General features: G+C 35.9%; 1 long non-coding RNA gene across 1 annotated transcript in view; it reads left to right on the top strand.

Moving 5' to 3' along the window:
* The first annotated feature begins 15,507 nt into the window (after positions 1–15,507).
* Positions 15,508–16,572, top strand: part of LOC116080169 — a 30,692-nt gene continuing 29,627 nt past the window's right edge. Inside the window, exon 1 of the long non-coding RNA XR_004114342.1 lies at positions 15,508–15,538. This is a non-coding gene — a long non-coding RNA (uncharacterized LOC116080169). The remainder of the gene's footprint in view (positions 15,539–16,572) is intronic.

The raw sequence follows: 16,572 nt of genomic DNA, 5'->3' as shown, positions 1-16,572 counted from the left end.
AAAAAAAAAAAAAAAAAGAAGAAGGATCTGTGGTTTATTCGTAGACCAAACACTTACCATGTGTAGAGCACTGTGTTTGGACCCCAGGGTAGGAAAAATGCAAAAATTAATAGGAAAGGAAAAAAGCACTGCTAGTGAACATTGATTTGCACCAGCATGTCTGTGTGTGTGTGTGTGTGTGTGTGTGTGTGTGTGTCCTTGGATTCTATACCCAGTATTAAAATATATAATTAACAGAAGAAGAAAAAACTTGGCTACTCTATGATGAAAATTCTTCTTCAGAGTTAGAGCCAATCTCTTAGGTCCTGGAATCTGGTCATAGTCAGGTAACTGACATTTACTAGTGAGAAATTGCCATGTGATAAGCAGGAAGTAGTTGAAAATTGTTACCACTTGACATTGCCTACTCTTGCTTTCCCTTTGAACCTTGACACCACTGCAGAAGGAAAGAAGCCACAAGGGAATGTGAAGAAAATCGTAAGGCAGAGGTGCACTGTCCTGACAGATAATAGTGCCAATTGCAAGCAATCTAAGGAAGACTGTAGGAGAGCACAAGGCCTAGCTTAGCCACTAACTGACTATGTATTAAATCATGGCAGAAATGGAAGATAGAGTTGACAAATAAAATCTTAAGCAAATGTTTCATGTCAAAAAATAGTAAAGTGGTTTAGTATAAAGTAAAGGTAAGATGGTAATTTACCAAAAATGCAGAATATAAATAAGATTTTTAAAATAACATGGGAAAATAAAATTGAAATTTTCTTCTTTCTTGGAGTTACTTGACACATGATCTTACCTAAGAACATACTATAAGTAGGTTTATGGATAAAGAATGCGAACATGTCTTATGGTCTGCTTATGATTGGAAGCAACAAATACATCTGACTGTACATGACAACTTGGGTTAATCACAAGTGGATGTTTAGGATGCTACAAGAATAAATATATGGAAATTAAGAAAAGACCATCATGACTGATGAAAATTGTCATTTAATGATCAACTCTGACAAATCATGAAGGAAAGGAGAGGTAATGCCTTATGCCATTTGAGAAGGGACTGACAAAGTATGCCCAGTTGTAATATCTCTGTGGTAGACAGTGTCAACAGAGCAAAGTACCAATATATCTACAAGGAGTTTTGATTCCCCCTAGAATTCAAATTAAATTCAGAAATAATATAATCACTCAACATGTATAATTCAAAAGCTATCACTCCTGGCCTAAATATGCATAATAAGCAAAAATGTAATTTGTAATCAAAATAAATAGAGATCCCTTAATTGTCCAGTGCTATATTATCCTACACTCTAAAAAGCACTGTGGAGAAGAGGAGGGCTGGAAACATAGAGCTAAGTGTGCTCTGGGGTTCAGCAGCATCCCATAAAGAACATGGCTGGATCTTGCTTTCCTCAGTGGTTTCACTTCTGAAAATCCAGGGTTTGTAGGATAATGCTAATGACTCTGAGATGCTTTGTAAGTCAAAATCTAACTAAGCTCACACAATGATTAATGAAGTATTCTTCCACTCACCCACTAGCTCATTAAATGAGAGATATTTAATGAAGTTGTTAAATGTAAACATGTGTCCTTCCATGAAAAAAGTTTTGGCCTGTACTAAGAACTACAGGGTTTATTGAAAAAAAAAAACAAAAACAAACAAACAAAAGAAACAAAAACAATAACAAAAAAAGCCTATTCCAGAAAGAAACAGCTCCATAAGTAAAATAGTACCAAATTTATTCTCTCTGTCTCTTGTCGCACTTTCTGTGATATTAGTTTGTTTCTTACCTTCATAATGCATTTGTATTTCAGAAATTCTCATATGTAGATACTTTAAAATATGAATTACTATTCTTTGGTATCTACAAAGTACTTAGCATTCAACATTATAAAATGACCACGTTGCTTGGTAAGTGATTATCCAATTTTACTGACTTCCACTTACCTATTCCCATCTCCTTAACACAACTACATTTCCCTTTGATTAAATCGACAATTAGTTTATCCAGCACTACACCTCTGCAATATTGTTCACTGAATAATTTTGTTAGATTATTTTCCCTTAGAGTTAATTATAGTTTCATTTTACTTTTGCATTTGTTTAGCATTTTTTGCATACTTAAATAAATTTGCTGGCCTCAGCTAACAGTTTTATAACAACTATAGTGATAATTTGCAATTCTAATTCTTTATTTTATCCTTTTAAGCATCAACCAACTTCTGTTCTAGCATGGACTGTTTACTATGTTGGCTTTCAAACTAATAATCTCTATGATTTTCTCCTATTCTGCCCCAGGGAATTTGCTTTGTCCCTCTTCTGGATTGTTTCTTGTTTTCTTTTCTTTTATCTAAATCAACTGCCTCAATATAGTGAAACACCACCTACAGTGGTTTTATAAGAAGGAATAAATGAGGATAGAATTTTCAATATGCATCACATAAATTCTTGGTTGAGCTTAAAACCACTCATAGTTTTGACATGGGTTACTATTTTACTGTGAAAAATTCAATGAGAGACTCAATCCATATACTTTACAGTATAAAACTGGACTTATATTAACTGATATGTTTATCATGGAGAGATTTTAGGATCTCCAGATTAAAAACACTTCATTTCTCAATATCCACCAGAAAAGCTGCTTCTAGTAGATGTTAATTGCACAGTCCGGTCAATGGACAGAAAAATACTATGGAGTATGAAACCTAAATGGGTGTCATGTATCACATCCTTCAACTCAAGCCTCAAGGAATGTCAGAGAAGAGATAGGAAGATTGTAAAAGCCAGAGGCAGAGGAGGACTTCAAAATCAACAATTGTGGAATTGTGGAGAGCCGCAGCTGCCACCCTAAATATGGCGCCTGGCCTCTGGCCAGAGCAGAGAGCACCACAATAAATAAGTCTTTATTTGGAGCATCAAGATAAACAAGTCCTTATTTAGAAAAGTTGAGCGCCTCCAGTTTGTGATGCAAGCTGGCATGATTTCTCGTGGCCTATTATGCTTTGCCGCATAGTTGATGCTGATTGGGACCAGGGAAAGTATTTAACCCGCGAGTTCTGGGGGCTGGGAGGAGAGATGAATGAATGATTCTGTAGTACAAGGTTCCTGAATAAACTGCCTGGAGAAGAGTTCATGGTTGCCTCCTTATTTCTGTTGGTCAGTGAGGCGGCGACAAACAATAACTGTTTTCTGGACAAAACAGGACAGTTGCCCATCTAAACTCACAATGACTGCAATAATATTCACAAAACCTGTGCAAGTACAAGTCAAAAAAAAATCCAAATATTTACTTACTTACTCACTTACTTACCCATCCTCTATTTATTTAATCTGAAATAAAGTCTCTATGTAGCCCAAATCTTATAGCAATCCCCCTGCTTTAACCATGTTAATTCTGAGATTATATGCCTGTGTACCAGTATCTTGGAGTTGGTTTGTTTTCTTGTTGCCTGAAATAACGTACTACACTGATTGTGTGGCCTCTTTCTCATGTAGTCCACTGCTGGGAACTCTCTCTTACCCTCCTTCTTGCTCCTGCTTTTGTCCTAACACCTATGTTATGTGAGGAATGATTGTATACTTTCCTTATATTTTAAATCCTCATCATAATTTGGTATGAATGTTATGACATCCCTTTAAAATGATTTATAAATGTTTCTTATACTTCCTTGCTCGTGAACATTTCATATGAGATTGTTGTAATAGCAATGCTCAGTGTTTGGAGTTATTCTTTAGTGAAGATAAATAGCTGAAATTTTAGTCAATGTAATATAAAATGATGAGGTATATTTTTATTCCTTTTTCCTCCGTTCTAGTACATTTCAAACTCCTTGTAGATTATGCATTCCACATACAGTTTTAAATTTATAAGCAAAATAAGTTTTCATAGATACTCATATTCTGTAACTGCTCAGTATATGGACTGAGGTTTCTTGTCACAGCTAGCAATACAAACAAGATTTTTCTTCTCGTCCTCCATTTTCTCCTCTATTATTTTTATTTTTCTTTTGTTGCCATGAACACATTAAGTGTATATGACCTCAAAGAGTACTCTATAATATATATTAATTGTTGTTATTTGATTTTAACTATATATTTTATTTCACAAGATTTTTTTCTTATAAATGTTATTTTCTTCCTTCTAGATTTGGTGTATTTAATTTTTTCATCTAATTTGTCATGATGGATACCTACATAGAATAGGTACCTATACATAATGAGTATTTATAAACTTTATTTGAATGTATGAATTTTTAGATAAAGTTTTTGCTAACCACAGTTTCACCTACATTCAACAAGTTTAGATATGTGATATTTAAATTAGTGCTGACTTACAGATTTCCTACAGTTAAATTTTCCAATTTCAAGCAATAAATGAATGTAAAAACATTGCAATTGCACATGATATGATGTCTAAAGTTACAACCATGTATGTTTTGTATTTCCTTTGAAAGTAGATTTTAATCTGTCATTTGTGTGCACATAAAAGTTTAACAGGCACATGTGTGATCATAATACATCTCCTCTATCCATTTGTTAGTTTGGATTGGTATGCCTGTTTAAGCTCTCAGTGACCGAGAGTTCAACTACTGTTTTTCACTATAGTTATCAAAGTGTCATTTCTCACTGATACTACAGTTCTATCTTTTATACATTCTATACCTCTGTTGCTAGTTTGTTCATCTCTGGGATGTGACCTGCTGCTAATTATATCTTGCCATGTGTCTTGTGATGAAATCTTTGATGGTTCTACTGAGAGACTCAGTTTTGTTGTTGTTCTTGTTTCATTGTGTTTTGTTTTATTTTGGTTTGATTGTTTTATTTGATTGGGCATATGAGCCATCTTTCCAAACTTACAATTTTACCTTTATGTGATTGCTATATTTTGGGATGTAAGTAAAGTCTTATTTTCTGTTTAACTAGATCCTTTTATCAATTTCCCCTGAATATATTTTTGATATATCGGGCTCTATATTGAGCTATACTTTTGTCTTTGTTTGTCCCAAACATTTTATGTTCTTTCATTATCTTTGTGAGTTATTTTATTATTGATCTATTTTCATTTAATTAGACTGTAAGCTACATATTTTAGAAGTACTTCAACGATTATAACAACAAACTTTGAGTTATTACAGTCAGCATTTACTGTTCTATTTCTTACTGTTGATATGATGACTTTAAGATTCATTATTTCAATGACTCTGTTTTTAATGCTGTTTTGTGGAACTTTTCAAGTGTGCATGCATATTTTAACACCAATGAATTCTATTATTATTTTGCACAATTAACAGCATCATGTATAACTAATTTTCTAGAACTACTTGGTTTCAAATGTTTTATAGTTTCAAATTATTATCAATCAATTCTTTTTTCACATCCCATTTTGGTACACTTTTTTTTTAAGTATGTGCCAACTGCCAATTATTTCACTTAATTTGCATGGAAATACCCTTGTATCACTTTTAAAATATAATTTTAAGTGATATGGTTTGTAAATACATTGGTAGTTAAGCCAGTAGACTGGTGGAACCACAATGTGAGAAGAGAAAACCAACTTCTACAAGCTATCTTCTGACCACCACACATCCATAAATGCACACAGTAAGTACATGTAGTTTAGAAATGTTAGATATATGTTTAGGTCTGTGGAGGTGGTAATATATCAGTGGGTAAGGTGATTTCTGTGTAACCATGAGGATCTGAGTTCAATCCATTGCCTTATCATTCCAGCACATTCAGTCTCTAGAGATGTGGTTCTCATCCTGTGGGTCACCACCCCTCTGGAAGACATATATCAAATATCTGGCATATAAGGGATCTCGTTACAATTCATAACAGTAGCAACATAAGAATTATAAAGGACAAACAAAGTAATATTATGGTTAGGGGTACTACAACACAAGGAACAGTATTAAAGGGGTACAGCATTAGGAAAGTTGAGAACTACTGCTCTAGAGTTATTTAAAATTCTTACTTTATAAAAGAGTACATCAAAAAGTGACCTAGACATTTTGTAAAGTCATACTCTAACATAACTGTGTTTTATTGTTTTTAAGTTGCATATTTGTTACTTACTACACTAACCAAATGTTACTAGTGGTAAGGGTTGCTTTTAACAGTACTATAACACCCCTGGTATTGACTGTTATGCACAAAATTCATGAACTATTTCCCTCTCATATCGGTTACCAATGAAATATGTAACTTTGATATCATTTAGATGCCATTTTTCCAGAAATAAATAGATAAATCACATAATTGAACGTACCAATCCCTGCTGCACAATAGCAAAGAATCCAGCTGGTTGACTGCCCTTTTGGCCATCAGAACTATCCAAATACTATCTAAAACTAATACTAAAAGAAAATCACATTTCCTAAAAATGTGGAGCTGATAAACATGTTTTAGTTTGCAGAGGTTTTTCATTGTATTTGAACTTAGAATGGAAATATCTGCTACTATGTGAATAAAAGTATACTAGTAAATTAATATGATTAGCAAAATTGAAATTGCCCATCAATATATAGACTGTTGGCTTAACCATACAGTATAGAAACTAGGCTCTGTCTGAAGCCATCTGAGTTACTGAGGTAAGGAGGAATGGCATGAGGAACTGTGGAAAGGGTATGTGTAGCTGCTGGGAACCTGCCCCCATATTGCTCGGATTGGTAAGTAAAGATGCTAGCACCCAAGTTAAGGTTTCATGATTCCTGGGCTTGGGACCAGGAGGAGAAAGAGAAGAAAAAAATCCACCATGCCTGGGGAGTGTGGAGAAGAGGATAGATGCTATGCCTGAGAAGAGTGCAGAAGAGAGGCATGGACAACACCTGTGGCACCATCTGTCACCTTTATAAGTTTGCACCCTAAGCCCACCTTCTTGGTTCTGATGTATGCAGAGTTTCCAGGTAACTTCTGTTTTTCATGTTCTCTAACACAGACAGCACAAACCGCCTGTAAGCACGTTTTCTGTATATGAGTCTGAAAGTCTCTTTTTCCTGCATTCCTTAATCACCCCAGTTCTGTCAATCCTTAAGGTCTTGTAGAACAGGGAATTTAGAATTTTATATTTTTTATTCTGTATTACAGTTTGAATATTTTATATTCTTTAAAACTCAAAAGGTTATAGTCAAATCACCAATTTGATGATAATCAGAAATGAGACATTTCTGAAGCATTAATCCATGAAAATGGATTCAATATATATATAAGTGTAGTGGTTTGAATGAGAATGTTCCTCATAAGCTCATATGTTTGTATATTTGGTCCCAAATTAGTAAAAATTTTTGCAAAATATTAGGATGTGTTGTCCTTTTGGAATAGGTGTGATCTTGTAGGAAGAAGCGTGTCATTGTGGGTGGGTAGGCTTTGAGGTTTCAAAGTCATTTCAGGCCTACTCTTTCTCTCTGCCTTCTGCCTTCAGATCAAAATGCAAAGCTCTCAGCTCTGGGTCCAGTGCTACGGCTTCAGGTCATCATGCTTCCCACAATAATGCTGATAGATTAATATTGTAGGATATTTGATCACACTGTGAGTCATGAGATTGTGTTAATAACTGCGAAAAAATCTTTTAAGTTGTGGTGTGGCTCAGCCTTAGAATATACTTTTCATCTAAAAGATTACTCCTTGAATATTATAAAAAGGATTAAATAAAATCAACCATAGGTCAAGAGGCATAGCAAGCAACCAAGTGACAGGAAGCGAACACAGAATGGTTACGAAAAGACAGAGAGGCAGAGGGAGTCAGGGGGATGGATATAGAGACAAGCAGGAAGTAGAAGGAAGGAACATTTGGTTTGAGGAATGTTTTTTGAAATGGTGTGAGAGAAGTGTATTCCTTCTGGGTGTCAGCTGATGAGGAAGGTCAGCTGAGTGTTTGCTCTTGGAGCCAGCAGGCTTTCACTACAGCATATGACTCCTGAGTTTTCATTGGTAAAATCAAATGATTGAGATTTTCTTAAAAAGCAAAACAAAAGCAAATAAAGACAACAACAACAAAACAAAAACAACAACAACAAACAGAACAGACTGACTTCCTGAAACTGTAAACAAGCCCCCAAATTAAAACTTTCTTTGAAGAGTGCTTTTTTGCTCATGCCTTCTCCTCATAGCAAACAGTAACTATAAGTAAGATAGACATTGGTACTAGGACTATGTTATTTTGTGATCACAATGTTGTTTCTCAAATATAGAAAATGTTTGGAGTTTAAACTAGAAATGTAGTTGAAACCTTTAAGCGGACTTAATGACTCTAGTAGGAGCATGGAAGAGTAATATTGAAGACCCTTCTTATGAAATTTTGGCCAAAATCATCATCATCATCATCATCATCAGCAGCAGCAGCAGCAGCAGCAGCAGCAGCAGCAGCATACTGTAGGAAGAGGAAGAATAACTTCGTGCACATATACAATGAAAAGGAATAGGAGTGGCAAAGAGAAATTTAAAATGTGTATTTTTGAGGACAAAAAATATAATTGCATCCAAGCACTGTGGTCAAGTAGGTGAAAAGCTTAAAGAAAGGCCTGATACTTAATTGAATAAAAGGTAGTAACTTTAGGGTAAGGTTGAACCCAACTAAACTAATCTGTGAAGATAAATTAAAGGAAATCATGAGCAGCAGCACTGGAAAACATTAACGACTGAATGCTTATACAAATATAATTCAAGGATGGTGCTATGGGGACCAAGAAAGGAGCAGAACTTGTCAACTTTTTTCACATGGCTCTGGCTTTAAGGATACTAGAATAAAGAAGTTCTAGAAAGTCACAAAGAACAGATATGACCTGTAGTACTGTTAGTAGCCAACAAGTAGAAGCTAAAAACTAGCAGGTAGTCTTCCCGGGATGAGTCTGCCTTGGATTAAAATCTATGACTGATTTTCTCTGATAGGCAAGTCCCAGGAGAAATCCATTTTAGGAAAGATTCCTGTTATTAATATGTTTTTTCCTGTCATTATTAAATATATATAACAATCACTAAGTATTAGCCTAAACTTTTGAGCAGATTGCTGCAGAACAACAAAGTGTACTGTCTTGTGGTGATGTTGTGTAGACAAATAGGTGATTTCTCAATCCTTAATGATGATCCTATATGATTGAGTAATTGTCAAGCTCTTTTCTAATACATTGCTATTAAATGTTCTTTCTGATAGTCAAAAATGAGAACTCTGCCAGCCTTTAATGTTCTGTGTTAATTGCTTCAGAGATAGGAATCAGGCATCTACTACTCAGAGAACATTCCAAGAGATTCTAAAACCATTAACCACAGGCCAAACAAATGGTTGAATTTAAGTTTAATGCTCTAAATTTTCCCGTGGCCTGACATGTGAGAGGAATCTGGAAGGTCTAGCAATTAATCCTTTACTTAATACCCTGCTGTTTAACAATGAGATGCTAAATGCAAGAGAGTGCAGTTTTGTGCCTCAAAAGGACACAGGCACAGTCAGCTACAGTCAAAAAGTGATTTAGTCTTAGAAAGGTATTACCTCCCCACTTCAGCTCAGCCTTCAGACTGGAGTCTGGCAGTCCCTGCTTGGAGGCTACCACCTGGGGAACCAAGACAAAAGCTCTCTACAACTTTCAGTTCTTCCTTGGAGCAGCTGCCTGGAAATTCACACTGAGATACAGACATGCCTACTGCCTGCAGACCTTCGAGTTGTGGGGACCTTGGTGCCTGACTTCTTCTGCAGTGTTTATGTTATGCAAATATCATGCAACCTAGAGATTCAGTTTCAGTTTTTCATATATATATATACCATAAGTAAAGTACGAAGCCTTGATTGGGGCACAACTTGGCACTGTGTTTCTCTTGTTCTCAAACCCTGTATTCAGATCCTTTGGTCCTTCTTCTGAGAGAACCCAAGTTTGTGAAACTGCAGGACAGTTTCAGACAGATGGCACCTGGACTCGTGGACTCAAAAACGGAGGATAAATAAAGGACACACTGTCAAAGCAGAGCTCTGCCTAAAGAATTCAGAAGAAATGGATAAAAGTCGAACACCATTCTACACGGTAGGTAGTTTTTATGCTAGCGCTGGCCTTATTTTTGTATTGTAGAAGTATTTCCATGTAAGAAGGGTACGGGGCTAACTTGAGTTTGCACTGGCCCGGCTTTAATTTACCTAGGAGGTGTGACAGTGAGGATGGGTTCGAATGAATCAAAAAGCAGCAATATGAATTGCAGCAATATAGATTGCTTCAGGCATGAGAAATCACGGTAGAAAAAGATGCACTGAAACATCTCTCAGATGAGATGGAACCATGTTGCCCATGGCTTCAAGAAGAAAGAGTGTTAAATAAAAAGACTTGGGAAAAAATTGGAAGAGCTCTGAGAAAAAAATAATGAGGTGGACAGATTCACTCTCCACCTTTGAGTACTTGTACAGGAGATCATAGAGGAGAGAGAGAGAGCATCAGAAAGTGAATCGAGCTCATAGGACTCAGAGAGCACAGATAAAGAAAGCTAAGAGAGTCAAAATACTTCCTCAGAAAACAGATCTACTAGGTCTCATGGAGAGGAGTGGCATTCATACACATCATCTGCTCCCTCTAGGTCCACTATCATATCATCTGCTTCTTCTATGTCTACTATGATAGGAGAGAAGGCTCAGAGAGATTTACAATTAAGTAAATTGGAGTTTGAAATCAAGTTGAAGAAATTGAATAATGAGTTGAATGAGCTAAAGGTGGTATCGGGCAAAAGAAAGGACAGCTATCTAGAGACAGGCTATTCACCTTTAGAGAGAGCAATTAATCAGGCTCGTGAAAAACGGGCAGGATACTTCAGGAGTGCTAGTGCTTCCTGTCGTGGAAAGGCTTGATCAGCAAAATGAGAGATATAGGCAATATTAGATATTAGAATTCAAGATAATAAAAGATCTAAAAGAAGAGGTGTCTCAGTATGATCCAAATGCCTCGTTTACACAGGCACTTTTGGACAATGTAATAGAGTCAAATTTAACACCTCAAGATTGGAGAACTTTATGTAAGGCTGCATTGCTAGGAGGTGATTTTTTACTTTGGAGTTCAGAATGGCGGGAAATTAGCAAAAGGACAGTTGTGTGGAATGCTCAGTCAGGTAATCCAGAATGGAATCTAGACATGTTCCTGGGAGAAGGACAGGAAATTCTAGACAGATTGAGTATCCTCCTGGTGTATATGCACAAATTGCAATGGCAGTGAGAAGGGCTTAGATTCAATTACCTATGAAAGGTGAGGTTGGTGGAAGTCTAGTTGGCATCCGACAAAGTCCAGAGGAGCTTTTTCAAAATTTCATAGCCAGGTTACAGCAAGCAGTGAACAGAATCCCTGGAGAATCTCATACTAACAGTCTGCTTACTACACAGTTGGCTTATGAAAATGCTAATGCAACATGCAGAGCAACTATTCAGCCACAAAGGGTCAACTGGATTTATCTGGATATATTTGCCATTGTGCAGATATTGGACCTTCCTATAATCAAGGTTTGGCTATGGCAGTTGCATTGCAGGGAACTATGGTTCAAGAGATCCTGGCGCAAAGGCAGGAGAATAAAGGATGTTTTATATGTGGAAGTCTGAATCACTTTTAAAATGATTGCCCTAGGAAAATAGGAGCCACAAGCAGGCAGCAGGCAGGCGCTGCCCTGAGAATCTGTCCTCGTTGCAGGAGAGGGAAGCATTAGGCCAGAGATTGTAGATTTATTTGATTTTGTTTTTTGTTTTTTGAGACAGGGTTTCTCTGTGTAGCCCTGGCTGTTCTGGAACTCACTCTGTAGACCAGGCTGGCCTTGAACTCAGAAATTCGCCTGCCTCTGCCGCCCAAGTGCTGGGATTAAAGGTGTGTGTCACCACCATCTGGCTGAGATTGTAGATTTAAAAAAGGCTTTCAAGACAATACCTGGTAGGGAAACAAGTGGAGGGGCCAGCCCCGGGCCCCCTTTTTAAAACAACAGGCAGCATATGGGGCCATGAGGCTGCCACCCAGCCAAGGAAATCCATCTTTGAACTTTTCAGGGTAAGCCCAGGAAGTGTAGGATTAGACCTTTGTTCCACCTGCCACACAGTATTAATGCCAGAAATAAGAGTTCAAATTCTGCCCACTGGAGTTTTTGGGCTTTTGCCCACAGAGACTTGGGGATTTATTATTGGGAGAAGTAGCGTGATTGTGAATGGATTGCAGATTTATCCAGGTGTTATTGACCGAGATTATCAGGGGGAGATTAAGATTATGGCTTCCTCACTTCGTGGTGTCATTACAGCACCTGCTAATCAGAGAATTGCTCTGCTTATTTTAATCCCTCTTTGTCCAATGCCTTCTAATTTTGTTAATAATGAGAGAGGACAGAGTTGTTTTTGGTTCTTCTGATGTTTACTGGGTACAATCTATCACTAGTAAAAGACCTAATCTTAAATTAATTATTGAAGGAAAAAGTTTTGAAGGTTTAATATATACTGGAGCTGATGTGACTATCATTAGAGGCCAAGACTGGCCCTCAACTTGGGCTTTGTCTGAGACAAATACTCATCTTCAAGGAATTGATTATGCTAATAAGCCAAAATGAAGCTCTAAGCTTCTAGCCTAGAGAGATGAGGAAGGTAATTCAGGACAAATTCAGCCTTATGCTATGTCAAATTTGTCTGTTACTCTGTCGGGAAGAGATCTGTTGTCACAAATGGGTCTTGTCTTGTGCAGCCCTAATGAAATAACTAATAAGCAGAGGTCAAAACAGGACATTAGAACATCTGGGGGTCCTAAGCCTCATTCTAATAGTAAAGGTTTGAAACATTTTCCCTGATGGCCATTATCTCGCCTGTGCCCCCATGCAGATAAAATTCAGTAGATTAATAATATTCCGGTGTGGGTTGATCAGCGGTCTTTATCTCAAGAAACGATAGAAGCTGCTTCTTTGCTAGCGCAGAAGCAATTGGAGGCAGGACATCTGAGGGAATCCAATTCCCCATTGAATATGCCAATTTTTGTCATCAAGAAAAAAATCAGGTAAATGGAGACTCTTACAAGATCTAAGAAAGGTTAATAAAACAATGGTAGTTATGGGAACATTGCAAACTGGACTTCCATCTCCAGTGGCAATTCCTAAAGGATTTTGTAAAATAGCTATGGATTTAAAAGATTGTTCCTTTATAATTCATTTGCACCCTGAGGATTGTGAGAGATTTGCTTTTAGTGTTCCATATATTAATTTTAAAGAACCTATGAAAAGATATCAATGGACAGTCTTTCCTCAGGGAATGGCTAATAGTCCTATGTTATGTCAAAAATTTGTGGCACAACTCATTGATCCTATAAGGAAAAAATGTCCAATGATATATATTGCCCACTACACAGATGACGTCCTATTAGCAAGAAAAAAAAATCCTCAGGATGTACTTTTATGTTATAGAGACTTACAAGTTGCTTTAAATGAAAAAGGGACTGCAGACAGCTCCAGAAAAGGTGCAAACTCAGGATCCATATAATTATTTAGGCTTTACACTCATGGATCAAGCTGTTATTTCCCAAAGATAGTTATTCGTAGAGACAGATTAAAAACCTTAAATGATTTTCAAAAATTATTAGGTGATATCAATTGGCTTCGTCCCTATCTAAAGCTTACTACAGGAAAATTGAAACCTTTGTTTGATATTCTCACAGATAATTCTAATACAAATTCCCTTAGATTTTTAACTAGAGAAGGAATGTCAGCTTTATAACAGGTAGAAAGAGCTATTGAAATTAATTAGTTACTTACATAGATTATTCTTTATATTTGCATTTGTTAATTTTCTACACAACTCATGCTCCTACAGCATTGTTGTGGCAAAAAGCACCTCTCATGTGGATACATTCAAGGGTATCTTGGTCCCAACTTAGTGAAAATATTTAGTATGGATTCGGCATTCTGTTCATGTTAAAGAAGATGTGTTACTATGTTACTAAGGTGTACACTGAGATTTCAAAAGCCTATGCCAGCCCAGTATCTATCTGTCTATTACCTGTCTGTATGTATGTCTGTCTATCTCTATCTGCCTTTGTTGCTTATGGATCAGGATGTAAGGCATTCAGATGCTAGTCCATTGCCATGACTTTCTTCTTCTAACCATAATGAGAATGAACTAATAGACCAATAATATAAAACTCTAGAGCTTCTAAAAGTTAGTTTTTAAAGAAGAGTTGTCTTTGAGTCTCTTCACATTAAAATAAGAAAAATTAAAACAACAGGATTATTAGACTTATTAAAAACAAAAAAAAAAACACAACAAACAAATAACATGAAAACCAGAACCTTCCCACTCATCCATTCCCATGAACTTGGTTCCTGGATGCTGGATAATCCAATTTCATGTAAAAAGTTGGATCACTTCAGTAAGTCAATCCACAACTTAATACTAAATGTCTTAACATTGACTTCATGACTCCCTGCCAAGAGAAGAAGAAAAAACCCAAATGAATTCAGTGCAAATGTGCAAGAAACTTTTTCTAAAAATTAAGCCTGCACTTCTAGAGAAACTTTTAAATAGCAAAAATAGAGCTACAATTTCAATGGATAATAAGCTGTAAATAAAATTGCATGATTTTAACCATATACTTAGGGAAAAACTATAATTTCAAAAGAAAATGTAAATGAGTATCCCATGTAAATACACTGACAGAGCCCTGTTTGTAAGTTCACAATCATTACAGAATTTTGTTACAGATAATTGTATTGTCATAAGACCCAATTATCTTTCAATATTTTCAAGTCATGACAGACAATTCCATTTCTCTTATTGATCACATATAATAAAAACATTGTACCAGAACTTTAAAATAACTCTTTGTTGTTGTTATAGTTGTTGTTGCTGTTGTTTTGTTCTCGTGGTGTTATAACATGGATCTGCCCTATTTTTAACTAGTAATAAGCTCAATGTAATGAGCTTTTCCACAAGGAAAGATACCACCACAAGAAGATTTACAGAATCAACTACACTGGGTTCATGGAAGCTCACAGAGATTGAACCACAACCAAGGAACATGCACGGGTGGTACCTAGACCCTCTACACAATTGGAGTAGATGTGTGCTGATTGGTCTTCATGTGGGTCCACTAACAATTGTACCAGAGCTACAGCCTGAGCTATAGCCTGATAGAGAACTCAAATTAAAAGAAAGGGAAATAAGTACATAGATAAAAAAAAAAATAAATAAATCTTAAAATAGAGGAACAAAAAAAATGTTTTCAAAAGAAGAAATATGTGTTTAGTCCATACTTATAAAACGGTCCATTACTCATCAGAGAAAAATAAACCAAAATAACTTTGAGATTACATCTTGCATCTGTAAGAATACCTAACATCAAGAAATTATGGGTGATATCTAAATATTTTTTCTGTTATCTTTTTAACTTTCTTTCGTTTTTTTATTGGACACAGTACTACCTGAGGACCCAGCTGCAAGGACACATGCTCCACTATGTTCATAGTAGCCATATTTATAATAGCCAGAAACTGGAAACAACCCAGATGTTCTTCAACAGAGGAATGGATACAGAAAATGTGGTACATTTTATACAATGGAATATTACTCAGGTATTAAAAACAATGACTTCATGAAATTTGCAGGCAAATGGATGGATCTAGAAAATATATCCTGAGTGAAGTAACTCAATCACAAAAGAACACATATGATATGTACTCACTAATAAGTGGATATTAGACAAAGAGTGTGGAATACCCACGATACAACTCATGGACCACATGAAGCTCATGAGGAAGGAAGACCAAAGAGTGGTCCTACTTAAAAGAATGAACAAATTATTCAAGGGAAGTAGAGGGTGGGAGGGACTTGGGAAGAAAAGAAGAAGGGAGGGGAAAAGTGGAGAAGAATCAGGTATGGGAAGAAATAGAGGAGATGTACAGAGGGTCAGGAAATTGCACATCTTCTAAACATTTTCCTGTTTACATTGGATACTTTCACATGTAGTACCATCATGGTATTACCAATGATGAGGCTTTATGTAAGACAAAAAATTTAAAATTTCAATGGATAATAAGCTGAAAATAAAATTGCATGATTTTAATCATATACTTAGGGAAAAACTATAATTTCAAGTGAAAATGTAAATGAGTATCCCATGTAAATACACTGACAGAGCCCTGTTTGTAAGTTCACAATCATTACAGAATTTTGTTACAGATGATTGTATTATCATAAGATCCAATTATCTTTCAATATCTCCAAGTCATGAGAGGCAATTCCATTTCTCTTATTGATCACATATAATAAAAACATTGTACCAGAACTTTAAAATTTGTTTTATTGTTATTGTAGTTGTTGTTTTTGTTGTTGCTGTTGTTTTGTTCTCATAGTGTTGTAGCAAGGGTCTGATCTGTTTTTAACTAGTAATAAGCTCAATGTAATGAGCTTTTCCTCAAATAATTTTGATTTTCAAACTCGCCCACAAAATTAACCAAAAATCTTATGATCGTCTACCTGCCCATGTTTTGTTTAGTTGTTTGTTGTTTTGCTTATTTACAGTTCTAATGATCAAACACATGGCCCTCTGTATTCAAGGAGAGTGCATACATTTTTATTTATTTACTTTTTTTTCTTTTTTTTTTTT

Source organism: Mastomys coucha, unplaced genomic scaffold (assembly GCF_008632895.1).
Source record: "Mastomys coucha isolate ucsf_1 unplaced genomic scaffold, UCSF_Mcou_1 pScaffold6, whole genome shotgun sequence".
Lineage (NCBI taxonomy): Eukaryota > Metazoa > Chordata > Mammalia > Rodentia > Muridae > Mastomys > Mastomys coucha.
The sequence above is the reverse complement of the archived record's forward strand: the minus strand, read 5'-3'. Positions and strand labels throughout refer to the sequence as shown.